Below are 19,877 nucleotides of genomic sequence, written 5' to 3'. Positions count from 1 at the left end.
GGATTTGGCAAGCTAAGAGAAGGCTACCGTGAGGGCGGTGACTGGGACCAATGGGGTCCTCGGCCGCTCTTGAGGAGAGGCCTGTACTGACTCTGGTTTCTCTTCATCACGCACAAGTCTTTCGCCTTTTACTAAAGACTTCCGTGGAGAGGAACACCAATGAGTTTAAGCTATTTTTGGCAGGCTCTGCCGTATGGCTGAGCCCTTTGAGTTTGTGAAAAGTCAAACAGCTGTCGAGGTCAGGAATGGGGAGGTGGGCGGAGGTGGTGAAAAGCAGCCATTGCTCCGCTCATGTCAAAAGCAGCCAACCGCGACCAGCGAGATTTGTGCCAAGAGCCTGGCTGGAACGCCAGACACTTTGGGCCCATCGCTTCTCGGCCTTTTGGCTAAGATCAAGTGTAGTATCTGTTCTTATCAGTTTAATATCTGATATGTCCTCTACCCGAGGACAAACATATTAAACGGATTTTTAGAACTGGGAGCTGAAAAAGGGGCTTGCTCCGTTCACTCCACGCATCGACCTGGCATTGCAGTGCCGCCGGGAACGGTCCACCCTTCTCTGGCCGTGTGGAAAAGCAAGCAAGCAAGCAAGCAAGCAAACAATGACGCAAACGTACAGTTTCAAATGCCCCTCTGGCAGTGGCTGGAGGAAGGTGAGTCAACCTGCCCCACAGCTGATATCCCTCACGCGCCCTGGAAGGGCTGCTAGCCTCCAATCAACCCCGCATTTTCCCTGTATTTTGGTCCCCGGGGGCCTGCAAGCGCCTGATAACTTGAGAAATTTGTGGGGATTGCATGTTGAGGCCCAGACACTTTTCTCCACAGCCCGATTGGCTAGAGCCCGTGACAACATGGGGAGGGGGCGGGGATTTGGCAAGCTAAGAGAAGGCTACCGTGAGGGCGGTGACTGGGACCAATGGGGTCCTCGGCCGCTCTTGAGGAGAGGCCTGTACTGACTCTGGTTTCTCTTCATCACGCACAAGTCTTTCGCCTTTTACTAAAGACTTCCGTGGAGAGGAACACCAATGAGTTTAAGCTATTTTTGGCAGGCTCTGCCGTATGGCTGAGCCCCTTGAGTTTGTGAAAAGTCAAACAGCTGTCGAGGTCAGGAATGGGGAGGTGGGCGGAGGTGGTGAAAAGCAGCCATTGCTCCGCTCATGTCAAAAGCAGCCAACCGCGACCAGCGAGATTTGTGCCAAGAGCCTGGCTGGAACGCCAGACACTTTGGGCCCATCGCTTCTCGGCCTTTTGGCTAAGATCAAGTGTAGTATCTGTTCTTATCAGTTTAATATCTGATATGTCCTCTACCCGAGGACAAACATATTAAACGGATTTTTAGAACTGGGAGCTGAAAAAGGGGCTTGCTCCGTTCACTCCACGCATCGACCTGGCATTGCAGTGCCGCCGGGAACGGTGCACCCTTCTCTGGCCGTGTGGAAAAGCAAGCAAGCAAGCAAGCAAGCAAGCAAGCAAACAATGACGCAAACGTACAGTTTCAAATGCCCCTCTGGCAGTGGCTGGAGGAAGGTGAGTCAACCTGCCCCACAGCTGATATCCCTCACGCGCCCTGGAAGGGCTGCTAGCCTCCAATCAACCCCGCATTTTCCCTGTATTTTGGTCCCCGGGGGCCTGCAAGCGCCTGATAACTTGAGAAATTTGTGGGGATTGCATGTTGAGGCCCAGACACTTTTCTCCACAGCCCGATTGGCTAGAGCCCGTGACAACATGGGGAGGGGGCGGGGATTTGGCAAGCTAAGAGAAGGCTACCGTGAGGGCGGTGACTGGGACCAATGGGGTCCTCGGCCGCTCTTGAGGAGAGGCCTGTACTGACTCTGGTTTTTCTTCATCACGCACAAGTCTTTCGCCTTTTACTAAAGACTTCCGTGGAGAGGAACACCAATGAGTTTAAGCTATTTTTGGCAGGCTCTGCCGTATGGCTGAGCCCTTTGAGTTTGTGAAAAGTCAAACAGCTGTCGAGGTCAGGAATGGGGAGGTGGGCGGAGGTGGTGAAAAGCAGCCATTGCTCCGCTCATGTCAAAAGCAGCCAACCGCGACCAGCGAGATTTGTGCCAAGAGCCTGGCTGGAACGCCAGACACTTTGGGCCCATCGCTTCTCGGCCTTTTGGCTAAGATCAAGTGTAGTATCTGTTCTTATCAGTTTAATATCTGATATGTCCTCTACCCGAGGACAAACATATTAAACGGATTTTTAGAACTGGGAGCTGAAAAAGGGGCTTGCTCCGTTCACTCCACGCATCGACCTGGCATTGCAGTGCCGCCGGGAACGGTGCACCCTTCTCTGGCCGTGTGGAAAAGCAAGCAAGCAAGCAAGCAAGCAAGCAAGCAAGCAAACAATGACGCAAACGTACAGTTTCAAATGCCCCTCTGGCAGTGGCTGGAGGAAGGTGAGTCAACCTGCCCCACAGCTGATATCCCTCACGCGCCCTGGAAGGGCTGCTAGCCTCCAATCAACCCCGCATTTTCCCTGTATTTTGGTCCCCGGGGGCCTGCAAGCGCCTGATAACTTGAGAAATTTGTGGGGATTGCATGTTGAGGCCCAGACACTTTTCTCCACAGCCCGATTGGCTAGAGCCCGTGACAACATGGGGAGGGGGCGGGGATTTGGCAAGCTAAGAGAAGGCTACCGTGAGGGCGGTGACTGGGACCAATGGGGTCCTCGGCCGCTCTTGAGGAGAGGCCTGTACTGACTCTGGTTTCTCTTCATCACGCACAAGTCTTTCGCCTTTTACTAAAGACTTCCGTGGAGAGGAACACCAATGAGTTTAAGCTATTTTTGGCAGGCTCTGCCGTATGGCTGAGCCCTTTGAGTTTGTGAAAAGTCAAACAGCTGTCGAGGTCAGGAATGGGGAGGTGGGCGGAGGTGGTGAAAAGCAGCCATTGCTCCGCTCATGTCAAAAGCAGCCAACCGCGACCAGCGAGATTTGTGCCAAGAGCCTGGCTGGAACGCCAGACACTTTGGGCCCATCGCTTCTCGGCCTTTTGGCTAAGATCAAGTGTAGTATCTGTTCTTATCAGTTTAATATCTGATATGTCCTCTACCCGAGGACAAACATATTAAACGGATTTTTAGAACTGGGAGCTGAAAAAGGGGCTTGCCCCGTTCACTCCACGCATCGACCTGGCATTGCAGTGCCGCCGGGAACGGTGCACCCTTCTCTGGCCGTGTGGAAAAGCAAGCAAGCAAGCAAGCAATGACGCAAACGTACAGTTTCAAATGCCCCTCTGGCAGTGGCTGGAGGAAGGTGAGTCAACCTGCCCCACAGCTGATATCCCTCACGCGCCCTGGAAGGGCTGCTAGCCTCCAATCAACCCCGCATTTTCCCTGTATTTTGGTCCCCGGGGGCCTGCAAGCGCCTGATAACTTGAGAAATTTGTGGGGATTGCATGTTGAGGCCCAGACACTTTTCTCCACAGCCCGATTGGCTAGAGCCCGTGACAACATGGGGAGGGGGCGGGGATTTGGCAAGCTAAGAGAAGGCTACCGTGAGGGCGGTGACTGGGACCAATGGGGTCCTCGGCCGCTCTTGAGGAGAGGCCTGTACTGACTCTGGTTTCTCTTCATCACGCACAAGTCTTTCGCCTTTTACTAAAGACTTCCGTGGAGAGGAACACCAATGAGTTTAAGCTATTTTTGGCAGGCTCTGCCGTATGGCTGAGCCCTTTGAGTTTGTGAAAAGTCAAACAGCTGTCGAGGTCAGGAATGGGGAGGTGGGCGGAGGTGGTGAAAAGCAGCCATTGCTCCGCTCATGTCAAAAGCAGCCAACCGCGACCAGCGAGATTTGTGCCAAGAGCCTGGCTGGAACGCCAGACACTTTGGGCCCATCGCTTCTCGGCCTTTTGGCTAAGATCAAGTGTAGTATCTGTTCTTATCAGTTTAATATCTGATATGTCCTCTACCCGAGGACAAACATATTAAACGGATTTTTAGAACTGGGAGCTGAAAAAGGGGCTTGCTCCGTTCACTCCACGCATCGACCTGGCATTGCAGTGCCGCCGGGAACGGTGCACCCTTCTCTGGCCGTGTGGAAAAGCAAGCAAGCAAGCAAGCAAGCAAACAATGACGCAAACGTACAGTTTCAAATGCCCCTCTGGCAGTGGCTGGAGGAAGGTGAGTCAACCTGCCCCACAGCTGATATCCCTCACGCGCCCTGGAAGGGCTGCTAGCCTCCAATCAACCCCGCATTTTCCCTGTATTTTGGTCCCCGGGGGCCTGCAAGCGCCTGATAACTTGAGAAATTTGTGGGGATTGCATGTTGAGGCCCAGACACTTTTCTCCACAGCCCGATTGGCTAGAGCCCGTGACAACATGGGGAGGGGGCGGGGATTTGGCAAGCTAAGAGAAGGCTACCGTGAGGGCGGTGACTGGGACCAATGGGGTCCTCGGCCGCTCTTGAGGAGAGGCCTGTACTGACTCTGGTTTCTCTTCATCACGCACAAGTCTTTCGCCTTTTACTAAAGACTTCCGTGGAGAGGAACACCAATGAGTTTAAGCTATTTTTGGCAGGCTCTGCCGTATGGCTGAGCCCTTTGAGTTTGTGAAAAGTCAAACAGCTGTCGAGGTCAGGAATGGGGAGGTGGGCGGAGGTGGTGAAAAGCAGCCATTGCTCCGCTCATGTCAAAAGCAGCCAACCGCGACCAGCGAGATTTGTGCCAAGAGCCTGGCTGGAACGCCAGACACTTTGGGCCCATCGCTTCTCGGCCTTTTGGCTAAGACTGCGGTCGCCTCCTTTTGATGGTTAAATTCTTGCCTGTTGTGGCTCTGAGTTAAACCAGCTCTTGGGAGGAAATTGTCTACATTCCTTGTTTAAAGTTGTGCAACTTTTCTGTGGTTGCATATCTTAAACAAATAGGAATTCATTGGCCCAGAGAATCTCTTACCTGCGCTCTGCCGGATTCAACACCTTGTCCAGGCCAAAACTTGAAAAGGTAAGTACGTTTTTAGATTTTTTTCCTTTTTATATTTTTAATTGTATTTACTTATTTATTGTTCATTGTTTTTTTGTCCATTGTAAGTTTTTTACTGATTTTAGATCCTTTTAGCTTGTGGTGCCTCCACCATGTCGGCCACCCATGCCAACATGCGGAGGCACCACAGCGTCCGTTTTAAGTTTAAAGAAAAGGATGGAAAGCTCCTGGAGATGTCAAGGCTAGATTTCTCCAGGAAGCTAATCCAACAGGCTTTGAAATTCACAGCAAACGATTTGAATTGTATTTTGACCCTACCATTAAATAAAGGTTTTGATGTAAGCTTCCAGTCTGCGGCTATCTTGAGAGAATTTTGGACAAGATTTGAGTCTGTGAAACCCCAGTTTTCTGCATTTGTTGTTGAAAAACTGACTGATAATGCATTGAAAACAGTCATTGTCAGAATGTTTAATGAGACAGTGAATGCAGAAGACATTTGTATATGGCTGGGGAGATACTGCACTGTTAAAGGCCAGGCTACCAAAGTGAGAGATGAGGACGGCATCTGGAATTGCGCTTGGAGGGTCCCCATTCAACAATGGCAGGACCCCCAGGGCTTCCAAGGCCTGAAACATCTGCCGTCAATGATAGTTCTGGGTGAAAACAGGGGCTACATCCACTACCAAGGTCAGCCCAAGCTCTGCCGCAAGTGCGGTGAGCATGGGCACCTGGTAGAAGCGTGCGCAAAAACCTTTTGCGGAAAGTGTAGAGAAATTGGGCACACTTTTGAGGAGTGCACCAATGGCAGGAAGTGCAACCTTTGTGGAGAAACAAATCATCTCTTCAGAGCTTGCCCCAAATCGTTTGCCAACAAACTAAAGGCAGCAAAAGCCAATGAACAAAATGGAGGACAAAAAGAAAAAGAGCAGGTTGAAGAGGCTGGGCAGGAAAATTCAAATCTCCCGCCAGATACTGTGATTGGAGAGGAGGGATCATGTGAGGCGGGAGAGGGGGAGGGGCCTGCAACAGCCCCATCAATGGAGAGTGGAGAGGAGGATGGGGAGATGCAGGAAGTGGGCGGAGCTAGTTCAGAAATGGAAGATTTTCAACCACCTGAAAATAGTGAGGATGCCCCCCTCCCCGATGCCCAGCAAACAAAGAGACTTGCATCGGAATTGTCCTCTGAGTCTCCTGTAGCCTCAGAGAAGAGGGGAAGAGTTGGGACTCTCTCAGACAGTTCATCTGTGGAGGAGCCCAGAGTCTTCCCCTCCAATTCACCAAATGAAGTCTCTTTTCTGACAGTAGCTCTACAATCAACCCCTAAGGACTCCAAGCTAAATGCAGCCTTGCGTCAAAGGCCAACCCCCAGAGTCCGACGGGGGAATGGAGCTCAACTCCCTCCTTCATCACCTGTTGAAGTGAAGGAGGAGCCCCGTTCACAAGAAATAGTCTAACTGCCTTTTTTTTAAAAAAAAAAAGATATTTTAGCATCTTAAACCTCTATTTAGTGTTTTTAAAATTTCATACCTGTTGTTTTTAATCATACTCATGACACTCACCTTCTCAACCATCAATGTGAGAAGTGTGAAGTCGAGAGTTAGAGCCCAGAGTGTTTTATCCTTTCTTAATTCTACAAAGTCAGATGTGTTTTTAATGCAGGAATGTGGCATACCGTTTTTAAAACACTACCGACAGTGGGAGGAGATGTGGCCACAGACATCGATATGGAGCGGATCAAACCAAAATAAGAACGATGGAGTGGCCATTTTAATAAAAAACCCTCAGGTTCTGGTGAAGGGTAGCACTGTGGTGAGAGACGGTAGGGCACTTTTAGCACACTTGACCTTTATGGGACAGGATTTTAACCTTCTCAATATTTATGGCTTTAACGACAAAAATGACAGGTATGACCTTTTAGAAGACCTGCAGTCCCACATGCTAGGGAGAGTGCCATTAGTTTTAGGAGGTGATTTTAACTGTATTTTAAGTCGAAAAGATAGAAAAAGAACAGGGGAAGATTTTAAAATTGACAAAACATCGGTTTTATTACAGGGCATATGCAGGGATTTTAAACTACAAGACTGTTTTAAAACCATGCATCCCAGAGAGGAGGGCTTCACCTGGTTCAGTGGTGATGGCACCAGAGCCTCTCGCATAGATTTTATTTTCACACGGGACTGCCCGCCGACCGATGCTAGATTGACCCCTGTTTTCTTTTCTGACCACCTGATGCTCTCCTGCACCCTTTCACTCTCTTCAGGTGTGACTTTTGGAAGTGGTCTGTGGAAACTCAACTGCTCCCTGCTTGAAGATCAACATCTAGTTCAGCAGTACAGGGAGCAGTACCGAGAGTGGCAGACCCTTCAAGACATGTACGATACACGAGCACACTGGTGGGAGATGGTGAAGGGAAAGACCCAGACTTTTTTCAGACAGGCAGGCAAAAAAAGAAAGGGCAAGGAGAACAGACGCATGATGGGACTGCAGAAGCGACTACAGCGCTATTTTAACCTCAACCAAAATGGAATGGATTTTAATGAAGAAATTAGAGAAATCAAATCAGAGATGTCGGTTTTAGCTGAAATTAAAAGCAAGGGTGTCATTTTAAGGAGCAGGGAACGGGAAATAGAGGAGGGTGAGAAGTGCACCAGGTATTTTTTTAAGAAAATTGTTAGTAAAGGGGGGACCATTTTAAAACTAAAAAAGGAAAACGGGTGCATAACAGAGAATATCGAAGAAATTAAACAGATTGTGGAAAATTTTTACGTAGAATTGTATAAAGAAAAGCCCATTAGAATAGACACCATGAATGAAGTTTTAAAATCCATCGATAAAAAAGTAAAAGACAGTGTGCTTTTAACCCAAGATTTTACCATTCTAGAGTTAAATAAATGTTTGTCAAGTTTTAAAAAAGGGAAGTCCCCAGGACAGGATGGACTTCCCTTGGAATTTTATTTGACCTTTTGGGACATTTTAGCACCTGATTTGATCGATGTTTTTAAAGACTTTGAGCACCTAGACCGACTTCCTGACAGTTTTAGAGTAGGGATAGTGACTCTACTGCACAAAAACAAAGACAAGACCGACCTGATGAACTGGAGACCTATCGCACTTTTAAACCTTGATTGTAAACTTTTTAGCAAACTTTTAGCCTCACGTATGTCCTTGTTTTTAAAGGGGGTGATTCACCCGGATCAAGGCTGTGCCATCCCAGGGAGGAAGATCACCGACAGCCTGGTACTGATCCGAGACACCATCTGTTACGCGAGAGACAGAAACATCCGGCTAGTAGTCCTAAATTTAGATTTTGAGAAAGCCTTCGATCGGGTCTCGCACCAGTACCTTTTCAAGGTACTGCAAAAAATGGGGTTCCCAGAAAGGTTTCTAGCTTGGGTGGGATTGCTGTATCGGGACATTACCAGCAAATTTGTGATTAACGGGCATTTGACAAAAGCAGTCGATATTAACTGCGGTGTCCGTCAGGGTTGTCCGTTATCTGCCCTCCTATACATAACATGTATAGAACCGCTGGCACAGATCTTGAGAAGGGATCAACGAATCAATGGGTTGGGAGTACCGGGGAGCGGGGGACTGGACACCAAGTGTATTTTATACATGGACGACGTGAACATTTTATGCACCGACCTTTTATCCGTCAACAGGACGCTGGACTTGACTGACTGGTTTGGACAGGCTTCTGGGTCAAAGTTGAACAAAAACAAGACCCAAGCCCAATTTTATGGACCGTGGACAGCGACTGAGATGACAGGACTCCCTTTGACTGTGACCCAGACTGACCAAAAAATACTGGGGATCAAATTTGACAGGGAGGGAGAAGGAACAACAAATTGGCCAGACGTGGTAGGGAAAGTAAAACAAAGACTAGGATATTGGGGACTTAGAGGACTGACTATTGAAGGAAAGGTTTTAATCATCAAAGCGGTGATTTTACCTTTGCTTTTACTCATCAGTTCTGTTTTTATCCCACCTAGGAGAGTGCTTTTAGATCTGGAGCGAGCCATCTTTTATTTCCTGTGGGGCTCCAAGTGGGAGAGACTGAGGAGGGAGGTCATGAAAAGGCCAAAAGAGAAAGGAGGAAAAGGAGTGCCTGACCTGTACTTGTTTTTAGGAAGCCGATACACCGCACTACACCTCAAACAAGCCACAGACCCATCCGGAAACCCCAAAACTACAGCCATGACACGTTTCTGGATGGGATCGTACCTCAGACGATTGAAGATTTTACCTACAGATCTTAAAGTACCCGTGTCTTTTAGCCTGCCACCAGCCTATGCTTTTATCCCGACGTTTTTAAAGCATTTTAAACTGGAGCAGGAGGAGCTGCATATTTTAACCAACCACCGTTCTCTGATCTCTGTTGTGCAGGAGCAGGAGCCAGTGAGTCCAGTGCGCGGGCTCGCATTTGGCGAGCCCTCAACAGTTTGGCGCAACGTGAACCATTCCGCTCTTCCAAACAGACTCCGGGACCTGTCATGGATGGTGGCTCATGAGATTCTCCCAGTCAGGTCCGTCATGCACTCCCGGGGCATGTCAACACGCTCAACCTGCCCCCGACCCGGTTGTGGCGCGCCAGAGTCGGTGAGGCATTTGCTCTGGGAGTGCAGCGCTGCCGTAGACCAGTGGGCAATGGCCGGCTCCTTGCAATTCCCGTACTTGCCAGCAAGGGAGGTCCTTACAGCACAACTGGTGCTCTATGGGGTGAGCCAAAAAACACTGAAGAAAGATGACTTTGCCCAGATGTGGCTCACCCTAGCCGCCATCAAAGACGCCATATGGACCTCCAGAAACTTGCTGGTAAGGAAGCACATGCAGATCCCCCCCGTGGCTGTGATCCGGATGGCTGTAGGCGGCAGGCCTAGGACACAGCCACAAAGAAGCATCGCCTCTGTGCCCATTCGGACGAAGGAGCCGGAGCCACACATGAAAAGGTCAAAGCAGCGGCGGCCTGGCTCTCCGGGTGAGGCAGGTGGGAAGGAGCAACAGGGTGAGGATCTCCTCTGAGCACCACGACAGGATCCCGAGAGACCAAATGTTTGGGGGAGCGGAATGAGTGACCCTGGGTAGGGACTCACTCTGCTCCTGCACAAAATTAGAAAGAAGAGAAGTTTTAAACCAATGCACTCCCTTTTAAAGATTTGGGACACTCCATGGTTTTCATTTGTGAGATGGATTTTATGTTTGACAACATGTAAAACCCCTTGAAATATTTGTTTTTAATGTTTTAAAAAAAAACAAACAAACAAACAATGGTTTTACAACTATTTATCATATTGTTGTGATTATAATGTACCCTTTGTATCTCAAGATGTAAACCTTCTTTGAAAAAACTTGAAATGAGTGTCAATAAATCTTTTCGAAAGAAAAAAAAATCTGTTCTTATCAGTTTAATATCTGATATGTCCTCTACCCGAGGACAAACATATTAAACGGATTTTTAGAACTGGGAGCTGAAAAAGGGGCTTGCTCCGTTCACTCCACGCATCGACCTGGCATTGCAGTGCCGCCGGGAACGGTGCACCCTTCTCTGGCCGTGTGGAAAAGCAAGCAAGCAAGCAAGCAAACAATGACGCAAACGTACAGTTTCAAATGCCCCTCTGGCAGTGGCTGGAGGAAGGTGAGTCAACCTGCCCCACAGCTGATATCCCTCACGCGCCCTGGAAGGGCTGCTAGCCTCCAATCAACCCCGCATTTTCCCTGTATTTTGGTCCCCGGGGGCCTGCAAGCGCCTGATAACTTGAGAAATTTGTGGGGATTGCATGTTGAGGCCCAGACACTTTTCTCCACAGCCCGATTGGCTAGAGCCCGTGACAACATGGGGAGGGGGCGGGGATTTGGCAAGCTAAGAGAAGGCTACCGTGAGGGCGGTGACTGGGACCAATGGGGTCCTCGGCCGCTCTTGAGGAGAGGCCTGTACTGACTCTGGTTTCTCTTCATCACGCACAAGTCTTTCGCCTTTTACTAAAGACTTCCGTGGAGAGGAACACCAATGAGTTTAAGCTATTTTTGGCAGGCTCTGCCGTATGGCTGAGCCCTTTGAGTTTGTGAAAAGTCAAACAGCTGTCGAGGTCAGGAATGGGGAGGTGGGCGGAGGTGGTGAAAAGCAGCCATTGCTCCGCTCAAGTCAAAAGCAGCCAACCGCGACCAGCGAGATTTGTGCCAAGAGCCTGGCTGGAACGCCAGACACTTTGGGCCCATTGCTTCTCGGCCTTTTGGCTAAGACTGCGGTCGCCTCCTTTTGATGGTTAAATTCTTGCCTGTTGTGGCTCTGAGTTAAACCAGCTCTTGGGAGGAAATTGTCTACATTTCTTGTTTAAAGTTGTGCAACTTTTCTGTAGTTGCATATCTTAAACAAATAGGAATTCATTGGCCCAGAGAATCTCTTACCTGAGCTCTGCCGGATTCAACACCTTGTCCAGGCCAAAACTTGAAAAGGTAAGTACGTTTTTAGATTTTTTTCCTTTTTTATATTTTTAATTGTATTTACTTATTTATTGTTCATTGTTTTTTTGTCCATTGTAAGTTTTTTACTGATTTTAGATCCTTTTAGCTTGTGGTGCCTCCACCATGTCGGCCACCCATGCCAACATGCGGAGGCACCACAGCGTCCGTTTTAAGTTTAAAGAAAAGGATGGAAAGCTCCTGGAGATGTCAAGGCTAGATTTCTCCAGGAAGCTAATCCAACAGGCTTTGAAATTCACAGCAAACGATTTGAATTGTATTTTGACCCTACCATTAAACAAAGGTTTTGATGTAAGCTTCCAGTCTGCGGCTATCTTGAGAGAATTTTGGACAAGATTTGAGTCTGTGAAACCCCAGTTTTCTGCATTTGTTGTTGAAAAACTGACTGATAATGCATTGAAAACAGTCATTGTCAGAATGTTTAATGAGACAGTGAATGCAGAAGACATTTGTATATGGCTGGGGAGATACTGCACTGTTAAAGGCCAGGCTACCAAAGTGAGAGATGAGGACGGCATCTGGAATTGCGCTTGGAGGGTCCCCATTCAACAATGGCAGGACCCCCAGGGCTTCCAAGGCCTGAAACATCTGCCGTCAATGATAGTTCTGGGTGAAAACAGGGGCTACATCCACTACCAAGGTCAGCCCAAGCTCTGCCGCAAGTGTGGTGAGCATGGGCACCTGGTAGAAGCGTGCACAAAAACCTTTTGCGGAAAGTGTAGAGAAATTGGGCACACTTTTGAGGAGTGCACCAATGGCAGGAAGTGCAACCTTTGTGGAGAAACAAATCATCTCTTCAGAGCTTGCCCCAAATCGTTTGCCAACAAACTAAAGGCAGCAAAAGCCAATGAACAAAATGGAGGACAAAAAGAAAAAGAGCAGGTTGAAGAGGCTGGGCAGGAAAATTCAAATCTCCCGCCAGATACTGTGATTGGAGAGGAGGGATCATGTGAGGCGGGAGAGGGGGAGGGGCCTGCAACAGCCCCATCAATGGAGAGTGGAGAGGAGGATGGGGAGATGCAGGAAGTGGGCGGAGCTAGTTCAGAAATGGAAGATTTTCAACCACCTGAAAATAGTGAGGATGCCCCCCTCCCCGATGCCCAGCAAACAAAGAGACTTGCATCGGAATTGTCCTCTGAGTCTCCTGTAGCCTCAGAGAAGAGGGGAAGAGTTGGGACTCTCTCAGACAGTTCATCTGTGGAGGAGCCCAGAGTCTTCCCCTCCAATTCACCAAATGAAGTCTCTTTTCTGACAGTAGCTCTACAATCAACCCCTAAGGACTCCAAGCTAAATGCAGCCTTGCGTCAAAGGCCAACCCCCAGAGTCCGACGGGGGAATGGAGCTCAACTCCCTCCTTCATCACCTGTTGAAGTGAAGGAGGAGCCCCGTTCACAAGAAATAGTCTAACTGCCTTTTTTTAAAAAAAAAAAAGATATTTTAGCATCTTAAACCTCTATTTAGTGTTTTTAAAATTTCATACCTGTTGTTTTTAATCATACTCATGACACTCACCTTCTCAACCATCAATGTGAGAAGTGTGAAGTCGAGAGTTAGAGCCCAGAGTGTTTTATCCTTTCTTAAATCTACAAAGTCAGATGTGTTTTTAATGCAGGAATGTGGCATACCGTTTTTAAAACACTACCGACAGTGGGAGGAGATGTGGCCACAGACATCGATATGGAGCGGATCAAACCAAAATAAGAACGATGGAGTGGCCATTTTAATAAAAAACCCTCAGGTTCTGGTGAAGGGTAGCACTGTGGTGAGAGACGGTAGGGCACTTTTAGCACACTTGACCTTTATGGGACAGGATTTTAACCTTCTCAATATTTATGGCTTTAACGACAAAAATGACAGGTATGACCTTTTAGAAGACCTGCAGTCCCACATGCTAGGGAGAGTGCCATTAGTTTTAGGAGGTGATTTTAACTGTATTTTAAGTCGAAAAGATAGAAAAAGAACAGGGGAAGATTTTAAAATTGACAAAACATCGGTTTTATTACAGGGCATATGCAGGGATTTTAAACTACAAGACTGTTTTAAAACCATGCATCCCAGAGAGGAGGGCTTCACCTGGTTCAGTGGTGATGGCACCAGAGCCTCTCGCATAGATTTTATTTTCACACGGGACTGCCCGCCGACCGATGCTAGATTGACCCCTGTTTTCTTTTCTGACCACCTGATGCTCTCCTGCACCCTTTCACTCTCTTCAGGTGTGACTTTTGGAAGTGGTCTGTGGAAACTCAACTGCTCCCTGCTTGAAGATCAACATCTAGTTCAGCAGTACAGGGAGCAGTACCGAGAGTGGCAGACCCTTCAAGACATGTACGATACACGAGCACACTGGTGGGAGATGGTGAAGGGAAAGACCCAGACTTTTTTCAGACAGGCAGGCAAAAAAAGAAAGGGCAAGGAGAACAGACGCATGATGGGACTGCAGAAGCGACTACAGCGCTATTTTAACCTCAACCAAAATGGAATGGATTTTAATGAAGAAATTACAGAAATCAAATCAGAGATGTCGGTTTTAGCTGAAATTAAAAGCAAGGGTGTCATTTTAAGGAGCAGGGAACGGGAAATAGAGGAGGGTGAGAAGTGCACCAGGTATTTTTTTAAGAAAATTGTTAGTAAAGGGGGGACCATTTTAAAACTAAAAAAGGAAAACGGGTGCATAACAGAGAATATCGAAGAAATTAAACAGATTGTGGAAAATTTTTACGTAGAATTGTATAAAGAAAAGCCCATTAGAATAGACACCATGAATGAAGTTTTAAAATCCATCGATAAAAAAGTAAAAGACAGTGTGCTTTTAACCCAAGATTTTACCATTCTAGAGTTAAATAAATGTTTGTCAAGTTTTAAAAAAGGGAAGTCCCCAGGACAGGATGGACTTCCCTTGGAATTTTATTTGACCTTTTGGGACATTTTAGCACCTGATTTGATCGATGTTTTTAAAGACTTTGAGCACCTAGACCGACTTCCTGACAGTTTTAGAGTAGGGATAGTGACTCTACTGCACAAAAACAAAGACAAGACCGACCTGATGAACTGGAGACCTATCGCACTTTTAAACCTTGATTGTAAACTTTTTAGCAAACTTTTAGCCTCACGTATGTCCTTGTTTTTAAAGGGGGTGATTCACCCGGATCAAGGCTGTGCCATCCCAGGGAGGAAGATCACCGACAGCCTGGTACTGATCCGAGACACCATCTGTTACGCGAGAGACAGAAACATCCGGCTAGTAGTCCTAAATTTAGATTTTGAGAAAGCCTTCGATCGGGTCTCGCACCAGTACCTTTTCAAGGTACTGCAAAAAATGGGGTTCCCAGAAAGGTTTCTAGCTTGGGTGGGATTGCTGTATCGGGACATTACCAGCAAATTTGTGATTAACGGGCATTTGACAAAAGCAGTCGATATTAACTGCGGTGTCCGTCAGGGTTGTCCGTTATCTGCCCTCCTATACATAACATGTATAGAACCGCTGGCACAGATCTTGAGAAGGGATCAACGAATCAATGGGTTGGGAGTACCGGGGAGCGGGGGACTGGACACCAAGTGTATTTTATACATGGACGACGTGAACATTTTATGCACCGACCTTTTATCCGTCAACAGGACGCTGGACTTGACTGACTGGTTTGGACAGGCTTCTGGGTCAAAGTTGAACAAAAACAAGACCCAAGCCCAATTTTATGGACCGTGGACAGCGACTGAGATGACAGGACTCCCTTTGACTGTGACCCAGACTGACCAAAAAATACTGGGGATCAAATTTGACAGGGAGGGAGAAGGAACAACAAATTGGCCAGACGTGGTAGGGAAAGTAAAACAAAGACTAGGATATTGGGGACTTAGAGGACTGACTATTGAAGGAAAGGTTTTAATCATCAAAGCGGTGATTTTACCTTTGCTTTTACTCATCAGTTCTGTTTTTATCCCACCTAGGAGAGTGCTTTTAGATCTGGAGCGAGCCATCTTTTATTTCCTGTGGGGCTCCAAGTGGGAGAGACTGAGGAGGGAGGTCATGAAAAGGCCAAAAGAGAAAGGAGGAAAAGGAGTGCCTGACCTGTACTTGTTTTTAGGAAGCCGATACACCGCACTACACCTCAAACAAGCCACAGACCCATCCGGAAACCCCAAAACTACAGCCATGACACGTTTCTGGATGGGATCGTACCTCAGACGATTGAAGATTTTACCTACAGATCTTAAAGTACCCGTGTCTTTTAGCCTGCCACCAGCCTATGCTTTTATCCCGACGTTTTTAAAGCATTTTAAACTGGAGCAGGAGGAGCTGCATATTTTAACCAACCACCGTTCTCTGATCTCTGTTGTGCAGGAGCAGGAGCCAGTGAGTCCAGTGCGCGGGCTCGCATTTGGCGAGCCCTCAACAGTTTGGCGCAACGTGAACCATTCTGCTCTTCCAAACAGACTCCGGGACCTGTCATGGATGGTGGCTCATGAGATTCTCCCAGTCAGGTCCGTCATGCACTCCCGGGGCATGTCAACACGCTCAACCTGCCCCCGACCCGGTTGTGGCGCGCCAGAGTCGGTGAGGCATTTGCTCTGGGAGTGCAGCGCTGCCGTAGACCAGTGGGCAATGGCCGGCTCCTTGCAATTCCCGTACTTGCCAGCAAGGGAGGTCCTTACAGCACAACTGGTGCTCTATGGGGTGAGCCAAAAAACACTGAAGAAAGATGACTTTGCCCAGATGTGGCTCACCCTAGCCGCCATCAAAGACGCCATATGGACCTCCAGAAACTTGCTGGTAAGGAAGCACATGCAGATCCCCCCCGTGGCTGTGATCCGGATGGCTGTAGGCGGCAGGCCTAGGACACAGCCACAAAGAAGCATCGCCTCTGTGCCCATTCGGACGAAGGAGCCGGAGCCACACATGAAAAGGTCAAAGCAGCGGCGGCCTGGCTCTCCGGGTGAGGCAGGTGGGAAGGAGCAACAGGGTGAGGATCTCCTCTGAGCACCACGACAGGATCCCGAGAGACCAAATGTTTGGGGGAGCGGAATGAGTGACCCTGGGTAGGGACTCACTCTGCTCCTGCACAAAATTAGAAAGAAGAGAAGTTTTAAACCAATGCACTCCCTTTTAAAGATTTGGGACACTCCATGGTTTTCATTTGTGAGATGGATTTTATGTTTGACAACATGTAAAACCCCTTGAAATATTTGTTTTTAATGTTTAAAAAAAAAAAACAAACAAACAAACAATGGTTTTACAACTATTTATCATAGTGTTGTGATTATAATGTACCCTTTGTATCTCAAGATGTAAACCTTCTTTGAAAAAACTTGAAATGAGTGTCAATAAATCTTTTCGAAAGAAAAAAAATCTGTTCTTATCAGTTTAATATCTGATATGTCCTCTACCCGAGGACAAACATATTAAACGGATTTTTAGAACTGGGAGCTGAAAAAGGGGCTTGCTCCGTTCACTCCACGCATCGACCTGGCATTGCAGTGCCGCCGGGAACGGTGCACCCTTCTCTGGCCGTGTGGAAAAGCAAGCAAGCAAGCAAGCAAGCAAACAATGACGCAAACGTACAGTTTCAAATGCCCCTCTGGCAGTGGCTGGAGGAAGGTGAGTCAACCTGCCCCACAGCTGATATCCCTCACGCGCCCTGGAAGGGCTGCTAGCCTCCAATCAACCCCGCATTTTCCCTGTATTTTGGTCCCCGGGGGCCTGCAAGCGCCTGATAACTTGAGAAATTTGTGGGGATTGCATGTTGAGGCCCAGACACTTTTCTCCACAGCCCGATTGGCTAGAGCCCGTGACAACATGGGGAGGGGGCGGGGATTTGGCAAGCTAAGAGAAGGCTACCGTGAGGGCGGTGACTGGGACCAATGGGGTCCTCGGCCGCTCTTGAGGAGAGGCCTGTACTGACTCTGGTTTCTCTTCATCACGCACAAGTCTTTCGCCTTTTACTAAAGACTTCCGTGGAGAGGAACACCAATGAGTTTAAGCTATTTTTGGCAGGCTCTGCCGTATGGCTGAGCCCTTTGAGTTTGTGAAAAGTCAAACAGCTGTCGAGGTCAGGAATGGGGAGGTGGGCGGAGGTGGTGAAAAGCAGCCATTGCTCCGCTCAAGTCAAAAGCAGCCAACCGCGACCAGCGAGATTTGTGCCAAGAGCCTGGCTGGAACGCCAGACACTTTGGGCCCATCGCTTCTCGGCCTTTTGGCTAAGACTGCGGTCGCCTCCTTTTGATGGTTAAATTCTTGCCTGTTGTGGCTCTGAGTTAAACCAGCTCTTGGGAGGAAATTGTCTACATTCCTTGTTTAAAGTTGTGCAACTTTTCTGTAGTTGCATATCTTAAACAAATAGGAATTCATTGGCCCAGAGAATCTCTTACCTGAGCTCTGCCGGATTCAACACCTTGTCCAGGCCAAAACTTGAAAAGGTAAGTACGTTTTTAGATTTTTTTCCTTTTTTATATTTTTAATTGTATTTACTTATTTATTGTTCATTGTTTTTTTGTCCATTGTAAGTTTTTTACTGATTTTAGATCCTTTTAGCTTGTGGTGCCTCCACCATGTCGGCCACCCATGCCAACATGCGGAGGCACCACAGCGTCCGTTTTAAGTTTAAAGAAAAGGATGGAAAGCTCCTGGAGATGTCAAGGCTAGATTTCTCCAGGAAGCTAATCCAACAGGCTTTGAAATTCACAGCAAACGATTTGAATTGTATTTTGACCCTACCATTAAACAAAGGTTTTGATGTAAGCTTCCAGTCTGCGGCTATCTTGAGAGAATTTTGGACAAGATTTGAGTCTGTGAAACCCCAGTTTTCTGCATTTGTTGTTGAAAAACTGACTGATAATGCATTGAAAACAGTCATTGTCAGAATGTTTAATGAGACAGTGAATGCAGAAGACATTTGTATATGGCTGGGGAGATACTGCACTGTTAAAGGCCAGGCTACCAAAGTGAGAGATGAGGACGGCATCTGGAATTGCGCTTGGAGGGTCCCCATTCAACAATGGCAGGACCCCCAGGGCTTCCAAGGCCTGAAACATCTGCCGTCAATGATAGTTCTGGGTGAAAACAGGGGCTACATCCACTACCAAGGTCAGCCCAAGCTCTGCCGCAAGTGTGGTGAGCATGGGCACCTGGTAGAAGCGTGCACAAAAACCTTTTGCGGAAAGTGTAGAGAAATTGGGCACACTTTTGAGGAGTGCACCAATGGCAGGAAGTGCAACCTTTGTGGAGAAACAAATCATCTCTTCAGAGCTTGCCCCAAATCGTTTGCCAACAAACTAAAGGCAGCAAAAGCCAATGAACAAAATGGAGGACAAAAAGAAAAAGAGCAGGTTGAAGAGGCTGGGCAGGAAAATTCAAATCTCCCGCCAGATACTGTGATTGGAGAGGAGGGATCATGTGAGGCGGGAGAGGGGGAGGGGCCTGCAACAGCCCCATCAATGGAGAGTGGAGAGGAGGATGGGGAGATGCAGGAAGTGGGCGGAGCTAGTTCAGAAATGGAAGATTTTCAACCACCTGAAAATAGTGAGGATGCCCCCCTCCCCGATGCCCAGCAAACAAAGAGACTTGCATCGGAATTGTCCTCTGAGTCTCCTGTAGCCTCAGAGAAGAGGGGAAGAGTTGGGACTCTCTCAGACAGTTCATCTGTGGAGGAGCCCAGAGTCTTCCCCTCCAATTCACCAAATGAAGTCTCTTTTCTGACAGTAGCTCTACAATCAACCCCTAAGGACTCCAAGCTAAATGCAGCCTTGCGTCAAAGGCCAACCCCCAGAGTCCGACGGGGGAATGGAGCTCAACTCCCTCCTTCATCACCTGTTGAAGTGAAGGAGGAGCCCCGTTCACAAGAAATAGTCTAACTGCCTTTTTTTTAAAAAAAAAAAAGATATTTTAGCATCTTAAACCTCTATTTAGTGTTTTTAAAATTTCATACCTGTTGTTTTTAATCATACTCATGACACTCACCTTCTCAACCATCAATGTGAGAAGTGTGAAGTCGAGAGTTAGAGCCCAGAGTGTTTTATCCTTTCTTAAATCTACAAAGTCAGATGTGTTTTTAATGCAGGAATGTGGCATACCGTTTTTAAAACACTACCGACAGTGGGAGGAGATGTGGCCACAGACATCGATATGGAGCGGATCAAACCAAAATAAGAACGATGGAGTGGCCATTTTAATAAAAAACCCTCAGGTTCTGGTGAAGGGTAGCACTGTGGTGAGAGACGGTAGGGCACTTTTAGCACACTTGACCTTTATGGGACAGGATTTTAACCTTCTCAATATTTATGGCTTTAACGACAAAAATGACAGGTATGACCTTTTAGAAGACCTGCAGTCCCACATGCTAGGGAGAGTGCCATTAGTTTTAGGAGGTGATTTTAACTGTATTTTAAGTCGAAAAGATAGAAAAAGAACAGGGGAAGATTTTAAAATTGACAAAACATCGGTTTTATTACAGGGCATATGCAGGGATTTTAAACTACAA

The 19,877-nt window shown here is 47.7% G+C and overlaps 13 non-coding genes and 2 pseudogenes across 13 annotated transcripts; all 15 read left to right on the top strand.

Annotated features, from left to right (window-relative positions):
- The first annotated feature begins 87 nt into the window (after window positions 1-87).
- LOC139619139 (U5 spliceosomal RNA) lies at window positions 88-202 on the top strand. Its single transcript, XR_011690145.1, has one exon. It is a non-coding gene; the product is annotated as a U5 spliceosomal RNA (small nuclear RNA).
- A 164-nt stretch (window positions 203-366) lies between these two features.
- LOC139619637 (U2 spliceosomal RNA) lies at window positions 367-558 on the top strand. The gene has a single exon (XR_011690627.1). It is a non-coding gene; the product is annotated as a U2 spliceosomal RNA (small nuclear RNA).
- A 395-nt stretch (window positions 559-953) lies between these two features.
- On the top strand, window positions 954-1,068 carry LOC139619138 (U5 spliceosomal RNA). The gene has a single exon (XR_011690144.1). It is a non-coding gene; the product is annotated as a U5 spliceosomal RNA (small nuclear RNA).
- A 164-nt stretch (window positions 1,069-1,232) lies between these two features.
- On the top strand, window positions 1,233-1,424 carry LOC139619500 (U2 spliceosomal RNA). The gene has a single exon (XR_011690493.1). It is a non-coding gene; the product is annotated as a U2 spliceosomal RNA (small nuclear RNA).
- Window positions 1,425-1,827: 403 nt separating this feature from the next.
- On the top strand, window positions 1,828-1,942 carry LOC139619328 (U5 spliceosomal RNA). The gene has a single exon (XR_011690328.1). It is a non-coding gene; the product is annotated as a U5 spliceosomal RNA (small nuclear RNA).
- A 164-nt stretch (window positions 1,943-2,106) lies between these two features.
- Window positions 2,107-2,298, top strand: LOC139619499 (U2 spliceosomal RNA). The gene has a single exon (XR_011690492.1). It is a non-coding gene; the product is annotated as a U2 spliceosomal RNA (small nuclear RNA).
- Window positions 2,299-2,705: 407 nt separating this feature from the next.
- Window positions 2,706-2,820, top strand: LOC139619137 (U5 spliceosomal RNA). The gene has a single exon (XR_011690143.1). It is a non-coding gene; the product is annotated as a U5 spliceosomal RNA (small nuclear RNA).
- A 164-nt stretch (window positions 2,821-2,984) lies between these two features.
- LOC139619184 (U2 spliceosomal RNA) lies at window positions 2,985-3,176 on the top strand. The gene has a single exon (XR_011690186.1). It is a non-coding gene; the product is annotated as a U2 spliceosomal RNA (small nuclear RNA).
- Window positions 3,177-3,563: 387 nt separating this feature from the next.
- On the top strand, window positions 3,564-3,678 carry LOC139619135 (U5 spliceosomal RNA). The gene has a single exon (XR_011690141.1). It is a non-coding gene; the product is annotated as a U5 spliceosomal RNA (small nuclear RNA).
- A 164-nt stretch (window positions 3,679-3,842) lies between these two features.
- Window positions 3,843-4,034, top strand: LOC139619498 (U2 spliceosomal RNA). The gene has a single exon (XR_011690491.1). It is a non-coding gene; the product is annotated as a U2 spliceosomal RNA (small nuclear RNA).
- Window positions 4,035-4,429: 395 nt separating this feature from the next.
- On the top strand, window positions 4,430-4,544 carry LOC139619134 (U5 spliceosomal RNA). The gene has a single exon (XR_011690140.1). It is a non-coding gene; the product is annotated as a U5 spliceosomal RNA (small nuclear RNA).
- A 5,748-nt stretch (window positions 4,545-10,292) lies between these two features.
- LOC139619725 (U2 spliceosomal RNA) lies at window positions 10,293-10,470 on the top strand (annotated as a pseudogene).
- A 391-nt stretch (window positions 10,471-10,861) lies between these two features.
- Window positions 10,862-10,976, top strand: LOC139619133 (U5 spliceosomal RNA). The gene has a single exon (XR_011690139.1). It is a non-coding gene; the product is annotated as a U5 spliceosomal RNA (small nuclear RNA).
- A 5,751-nt stretch (window positions 10,977-16,727) lies between these two features.
- Window positions 16,728-16,904, top strand: LOC139619759 (U2 spliceosomal RNA; annotated as a pseudogene).
- A 395-nt stretch (window positions 16,905-17,299) lies between these two features.
- Window positions 17,300-17,414, top strand: LOC139619132 (U5 spliceosomal RNA). Its single transcript, XR_011690138.1, has one exon. It is a non-coding gene; the product is annotated as a U5 spliceosomal RNA (small nuclear RNA).
- The last annotated feature ends 2,463 nt before the right edge of the window (window positions 17,415-19,877 follow it).

This window comes from Trachinotus anak, unplaced genomic scaffold (genome assembly GCF_046630095.1).
Source record: "Trachinotus anak isolate AG129_WGS33_773 ecotype Australia unplaced genomic scaffold, CSIRO_AGI_Tana_v1 ptg000003l, whole genome shotgun sequence".
NCBI lineage: Eukaryota > Metazoa > Chordata > Actinopteri > Carangiformes > Carangidae > Trachinotus > Trachinotus anak.
The sequence above is the reverse complement of the archived record's forward strand: the minus strand, read 5'-3'. Positions and strand labels throughout refer to the sequence as shown.